The sequence below is a fragment of the Cornus florida genome, unplaced genomic scaffold (genome assembly GCF_030987335.1).
Source record: "Cornus florida cultivar Cherokee Brave unplaced genomic scaffold, ASM3098733v1 CherokeeBrave_3.0.0_Hap2_scaffold_40, whole genome shotgun sequence".
Taxonomy (NCBI): domain Eukaryota; kingdom Viridiplantae; phylum Streptophyta; class Magnoliopsida; order Cornales; family Cornaceae; genus Cornus; species Cornus florida.
In genome coordinates, this window is record NW_026775869.1 from 139,928 (window position 1) to 147,752 (window position 7,825).

Below are 7,825 nucleotides of genomic sequence, written 5' to 3' on the forward strand. Positions count from 1 at the left end.
TCGGTCTTGGGTCACAAAACCACTCTTCGCGACTTCATAGGTAACTCGAATAAGTTAAACTCAAAACTCTAATTTTCTTTCTAAGATTTAGTCTTTATACGTAAAAATGGTCTAGTGACATAATGGTACCTTGATTGAGGATTTTCATTCGAACATTCAATCTTTACTCAGTAAGACACTTTTCGAGACGTCACAGGGAACTTGAATAAGTTTAACTCAAAACTCTCATTTTCTTTCAAAAATTCGATCTTTATTCAGTAATAAGGTCTAGTGACATAATAGGTAGCTTTTTTCAGGTATTTTCATTCAAAGATTCAATCTTTACTCATTAAAACACTCTTAGCGACGTCAAAGTGATCACGAATAAGTTTAACTCAAAACTCTAATTCTCTTTCAAATACTGAATCTTTATACATTCAAGAGGTCTAGGGATATAATAGGTACCTTGACTGAGGAATTTTCATACAAAGATTCAATCTTTATTCACTTAAACACTCTTCGGGATGTCAAATGGAACTCGAATAAGTTTAACTCAAAATGCTCATTTTCTCTCGAAGATTCAATCTTTATACATGAAAAAGGTCCAGTGACATAATAAGTACCTTTATTAAGGTATTTTCATTCAAAGATTCAATCTTTAGTCATTAAAACACTCTTAGCGACTTCATCGGAAATACCTCAATCGAATAAGTTCAGTTCAATCTTAAGTCGTTAAGCCACTCCTCGCGACTTCATAGGTAACTCGATTAAGTTAAACACAAAATACTCATTTTCTTTTGAGGATTGAATCTTTGTACATTAAAAAGGTCTAGTGACAAAATAGGAACCTTGAATTAGCTAATTTCATTCGAAGATTCAATCCTTCCTCATTAAAACACTCTTCGGGACGTGATAGGGAACTCGAATAAGTTTAACACAAAACTCTCATTTTCTTTCAAAGATTGAATCCTTATACATTCAAAAGGTCTAATGATATAATAGGTACCTTGATTGCGGTATTTTCATTCAAAGATTCAATCTCTATTCACTAAAACACTCTTCGGGACGTCAAATGGAACTCGAATAAGTTTAACCCAAAACGCTCATTTTCTTTCGAAGATTCAATCTTTATACATTAAAAATGTCCAGCGACATAATAGGTACCTTTATTGAGGTATTTTCATTTAAAGATTCAATCTTTAGTCATTAAAATACTCTTCGCGACTTCGTTGGTAACTCGAATAAGTTAAACTCGAAACTCTCATTTTCTTTCAGAGATTCAATCTTTATACAGTAAAAAGGTCTAGAGGCATAGTAGGTACTTTGATTAATTTAATTTCATTCAAACATTCAATCTTAACTCATTAAAACACTCATCGTGACGTCAAAGGGATCTCGAATAAGTTTAACTCTCAATTCTCATTTTTGTTCAAAGATTCTTTTTTTATACATTAAGAAGGTCAGGTGACAAAATAGGTACCTTAATTGAGGTATTTTCAATCAAATATTCAATCTTGGGTCATTAAACCACTCTTGGCGACTTCATAGGTAACTCGAATAAGTTAAACTCAAAACTCTCATTTTCTTTCTAAGATTTAGTCCTTATACATAAAAATGATCTAGTGACATAATGGTACCTTGATTGAGGATTTTCATTCAACGATTCAATCTTTACTCAGTAAAACACTTTTCGGGACGTCAAAGGGAACCCGAATAAGTTTAACTCTTAAAACACTCTTAGCGACGTCAAAGGGATCACGAATAAGTTTAACTCAAAACTCTAATTCTCTTTCAAAGACTGAATCTTTATACATTCAAAATGTCTAGTGATATAATTGGTACCTTGATTGAGGTATTTGCATACAAAGATTCAATCTTTATTCACTAAAACACTCTTCGGGATGTCAAATGGAACTCGAATAAGTTTAACTCAAAATGCTCATTTTCTTTCGAAGATTCGATCTTTATACATTAAAAAGGTCCTGTGACATAATAGGCACCTTTATTAAGGTATTTTCATTCAAAGATTCAATCTTTAGTCATTAAAACACTCTTCGCGACTTCATAGGAAATACCTCAATCGAGTAAGTTCAGTTCAATCTAAAGTCATTAAACCACTCTTCGCGACTTCGTAGGTAACTCGATTAAGTTAAACACAAAATACTCATTTTCTTTTGAAGATCGAATCTTTGTACAGAAAAAAGGTCTAGTGACAAAGTAGGAACCTTGAATTAGCAATTTCATTCAAAGATTCAATCTTTACTCATTAAAACACTCTTCGGGACGTGAAAGGGAGCTCGAATAAGTTTAACTCAGAACTCTCATTTTCTTTCAAAGATTCAATCTTTATACATTAAAAAGGCCTAGTGACATAAAAGGTAACGTGATTGAGGTAATTTCATTCAAAGATTCAATCTTTGGTCAGTAAAACACTCTTCGCGACTTCATAGCTTACTCGAATAAGTTAAACTCGAAACTCTCATTTTCTTTCAGAGATTCAATCGTTATACATTAAAAAGGTCTAACGACATAATAGGTACCTTGGTTATGGTAATTTCATTCAAAGATTCAATCTTTACTCATTAAAACACTCTTCGTGACGTTAAAGGGATCACGAATATGTTTAACTCAAAACTCTAATTTTCCTTCAAAGATTGAATCCTTATACATTCAAAAGGTCTAGTGATATAATAGGTACCTCGATTGAGGTATTCTCATTCAAGTATTCAAACTTTATTCACTGAAACACTATTCGGGACGTCAAATGGAACTCGAATAAGTTTAACCCAAAACGCTCATTTTCTTCCGGAGATTCAATCTTTATACATTAAAATGGCCCAGTGACACAATAGGTACCTTTATTGAGGTATTTTCATTCAAAGATTCAATCTTTAGTGATTAAAATACTCTTCGCGACTTCGTTGGTAACTCGAATAAGTTAAACTCAAAACTCTCATTTTCTCTCAAAGATTCAATCTTTATACAGTAAAAAGGTCTAGTGGCATAATAGGTACCTTGATTGAGTTAATTTCTTTCAGAGATTCAATCTTAACTCATTAAAACACTCATCGTGACGTCAAGGGCATCTCGAATAAGTTTAACTCTCAATTCTCATTTTCGTTCAAAGATTCAATCTTTATACATTAAAAAGGTCTAGTGGCAAAATAGGTACCGTAATTGAGGTATTTTCATTCAAATATTCGGTCTTGGGTCACAAAACCACTCTTCGCGACTTCATAGGTAACTCGAATAAGTTAAACTCAAAACTCTAATTTTCTTTCTAAGATTTAGTCTTTATACGTAAAAATGGTCTAGTGACATAATGGTACCTTGATTGAGGATTTTCATTCGAACATTCAATCTTTACTCAGTAAGACACTTTTCGGGACGTCACAGGGAACTTGAATAAGTTTAACTCAAAACTCTCATTTTCTTTCAAAAATTCGATCTTTATTCAGTAAAAAGGTCTAGTGACATAATAGGTAGCTTTTTTGAGGTATTTTCATTCAAAGATTCAATCTTTACTCATTAAAACACTCTTAGCGACGTCAAAGTGATCACGAATAAGTTTAACTCAAAACTCTAATTCTCTTTCAAAGACTGAATCTTTATACATTCAAGAGGTCTAGGGATATAATAGGTACCTTGACTGAGGAATTTTCATACAAAGATTCAATCTTTATTCACTTAAACACTCTTCGGGATGTCAAATGGAACTCGAATAAGTTTAACTCAAAATGCTCATTTTCTCTCGAAGATTCAATCTTTATACATGAAAAAGGTCCAGTGACATAATAAGTACCTTTATTAAGGTATTTTCATTCAAAGATTCAATCTTTAGTCATTAAAACACTCTTAGCGACTTCATTGGAAATACCTCAATCGAATAAGTTCAGTTCAATCTTAAGTCGTTAAGCCACTCCTCGCGACTTCATAGGTAACTCGATTAAGTTAAACACAAAATACTCATTTTCTTTTGAGGATTGAATCTTTGTACATTAAAAAGGTCTAGTGACAAAATAGGAACCTTGAATTAGCTAATTTCATTCGAAGATTCAATCCTTACTCATTAAAACACTCTTCGGGACGTGATAGGGAACTCGAATAAGTTTAACACAAAACTCTCATTTTCTTTCAAAGATTGAATCCTTATACATTCAAAAGGTCTAGCGATATAATAGGTACCTTGATTGCGGTATTTTCATTCAAAGATTCAATCTCTATTCACTAAAACACTCTTCGGGACGTCAAATGGAACTCGAATAAGTTTAACCCAAAACGCTCATTTTCTTTCGAAGATTCAATCTTTATACATTAAAAATGTCCAGCGACATAATAGGTACCTTTATTGAGGTATTTTCATTCAAAGATTCAATCTTAAGTCATTAAAATACTCTTCGCGACTTCGTTGGTAACTCGAATAAGTTAAACTCGAAACTCTCATTTTCTTTCAGAGATTCAATCTTTATACAGTAAAAAGGTCTAGCGGCATAGTAGGTACTTTGATTAACTTAATTTCATTCAAACATTCAATCTTAACTCATTAAAACACTCATCGTGACGTCAAAGGGATCTCGAATAAGTTTAACTCTCAATTCTCATTTTTGTTCAAAGATTCTTTTTTTATACATTAAGAAGGTCAGGTGACAAAATAGGTACCTTAATTGAGGTATTTTCAATCAAATATTCAATCTTGGGTCATTAAACCACTCTTCGCGACTTCATAGGTAACTCGAATAAGTTAAACTCAAAACTCTCATTTTCTTTCTAAGATTTAGTCCTTATACATAAAAATGATCTAGTGACATAATGGTACCTTGATTGAGGATTTTCATTCAACGATTCAATCTTTACTCAGTAAAACACTTTTCGGGACGTCAAAGGGAACCCGAATAAGTTTAACTCTTAAAACACTCTTAGCGACGTCAAAGGGATCACGAATAAGTTTAACTCAAAACTCTAATTCTCTTTCAAAGACTGAATCTTTATACATTCAAAATGTCTAGTGATATAATTGGTACCTTGATTGAGGTATTTGCATACAAAGATTCAATCTTTATTCACTAAAACACTCTTCGGGATGTCAAATGGAACTCGAATAAGTTTAACTCAAAATGCTCATTTTCTTTCGAAGATTCGATCTTTATACATTAAAAAGGTCCTGTGACATAATAGGCACCTTTATTAAGGTATTTTCATTCAAAGATTCAATCTTTAGTCATTAAAACACTCTTCGCGACTTCATAGGAAATACCTCAATCGAGTAAGTTCAGTTCAATCTAAAGTCATTAAACCACTCTTCGCGACTTCGTAGGTAACTCGATTAAGTTAAACACAAAATACTCATTTTCTTTTGAAGATCGAATCTTTGTACAGAAAAAAGGTCTAGTGACAAAGTAGGAACCTTGAATTAGCAATTTCATTCAAAGATTCAATCTTTACTCATTAAAACACTCTTCGGGACGTGAAAGGGAGCTCGAATAAGTTTAACTCAGAACTCTCATTTTCTTTCAAAGATTCAATCTTTATACATTAAAAAGGCCTAGTGACATAAAAGGTAACGTGATTGAGGTAATTTCATTCAAAGATTCAATCTTTGGTCAGTAAAACACTCTTCGCGACTTCATAGCTTACTCGAATAAGTTAAACTCGAAACTCTCATTTTCTTTCAGAGATTCAATCGTTATACATTAAAAAGGTCTAACGACATAATAGGTACCTTGGTTATGGTAATTTCATTCAAAGATTCAATCTTTACTCATTAAAACACTCTTCGTGACGTTAAAGGGATCACGAATATGTTTAACTCAAAACTCTAATTTTCCTTCAAAGATTGAATCCTTATACATTCAAAAGGTCTAGTGATATAATAGGTACCTCGATTGAGGTATTCTCATTCAAGTATTCAAACTTTATTCACTGAAACACTATTCGGGACGTCAAATGGAACTCGAATAAGTTTATCCCAAAACGCTCATTTTCTTCCGGAGATTCAATCTTTATACATTAAAATGGCCCAGTGACACAATAGGTACCTTTATTGAGGTATTTTCATTCAAAGATTCAATCTTTAGTGATTAAAATACTCTTCGCGACTTCGTTGGTAACTCGAATAAGTTAAACTCAAAACTCTCATTTTCTTTCAAAGATTCAATCTTTATACAGTAAAAAGGTCTAGTCGCATAATAGGTACCTTGATTGAGTTAATTTCTTTCAGAGATTCAATCTTAACTCATTAAAACACTCATCGTGACGTCAAGGGCATCTCGAATAAGTTTAACTCTCAATTCTCATTTTCGTTCAAAGATTCAATCTTTATACATTAAAAAGGTCTAGTGGCAAAATAGGTACCGTAATTGAGGTATTTTCATTCAAATATTCGGTCTTGGGTCACAAAACCACTCTTCGCGACTTCATAGGTAACTCGAATAAGTTAAACTCAAAACTCTAATTTTCTTTCTAAGATTTAGTCTTTATACGTAAAAATGGTCTAGTGACATAATGGTACCTTGATTGAGGATTTTCATTCGAACATTCAATCTTTACTCAGTAAGACACTTTTCGGGACGTCACAGGGAACTTGAATAAGTTTAACTCAAAACTCTCATTTTCTTTCAAAAATTCGATCTTTATTCAGTAAAAAGGTCTAGTGACATAATAGGTAGCTTTTTTGAGGTATTTTCATTCAAAGATTCAATCTTTACTCATTAAAACACTCTTAGCGACGTCAAAGTAATCACAAATAAGTTTAACTCAAAACTCTAATTCTCTTTCAAAGACTGAATCTTTATAAATTCAAGAGGTCTAGGGATATAATAGGTACCTTGACTGAGGAATTTTCATACAAAGATTCAATCTTTATTCACTTAAACACTCTTCGGGATGTCAAATGGAACTCGAATAAGTTTAACTCAAAATGCTCATTTTCTCTCGAAGATTCAATCTTTATACATGAAAAAGGTCCAGTGACATAATAAGTACCTTTATTAAGGTATTTTCATTCAAAGATTCAATCTTTAGTCATTAAAACACTCTTAGCGACTTCATTGGAAATACCTCAATCCAATAAGTTCAGTTCAATCTTAAGTCGTTAAGCCACTCCTCGCGACTTCATAGGTAACTCGATTAAGTTAAACACAAAATACTCATTTTCTTTTGAGGATTGAATCTTTGTACATTAAAAAGGTCTAGTGACAAAATAGGAACCTTGAATTAGCTAATTTCATTCGAAGATTCAATCCTTACTCATTAAAACACTCTTCGGGACGTGATTGGGAACTCGAATAAGTTTAACACAAAACTCTCATTTTCTTTCAAAGATTGAATCCTTATACATTCAAAAGGTCTAGCGATATAATAGGTACCTTGATTGCGGTATTTTCATTCAAAGATTCAATCTCTATTCACTAAAACACTCTTCGGGACGTCAAATGGAACTCGAATAAGTTTAACCCAAAACGCTCATTTTCTTTCGATGATTCAATCTTTATACATTAAAAATGTCCAGCGACATAATAGGTACCTTTATTGAGGTATTTTCATTCAAAGATTCAATCTTAAGTCATTAAAATACTCTTCGCGACTTCGTTGGTAACTCGAAAAAGTTAAACTCGAAACTCTCATTTTCTTTCAGAGATTCAATCTTTATACAGTAAAAAGGTCTAGCGGCATAGTAGGTACTTTGATTAACTTAATTTCATTCAAACATTCAATCTTAACTCATTAAAACACTCATCGTGACGTCAAAGGGATCTCGAATAAGTTTAACTCTCAATTCTCATTTTTGTTCAAAGATTCTTTTTTTATACATTAAGAAGGTCAGGTGACAAAATAGGTACCTTAATTG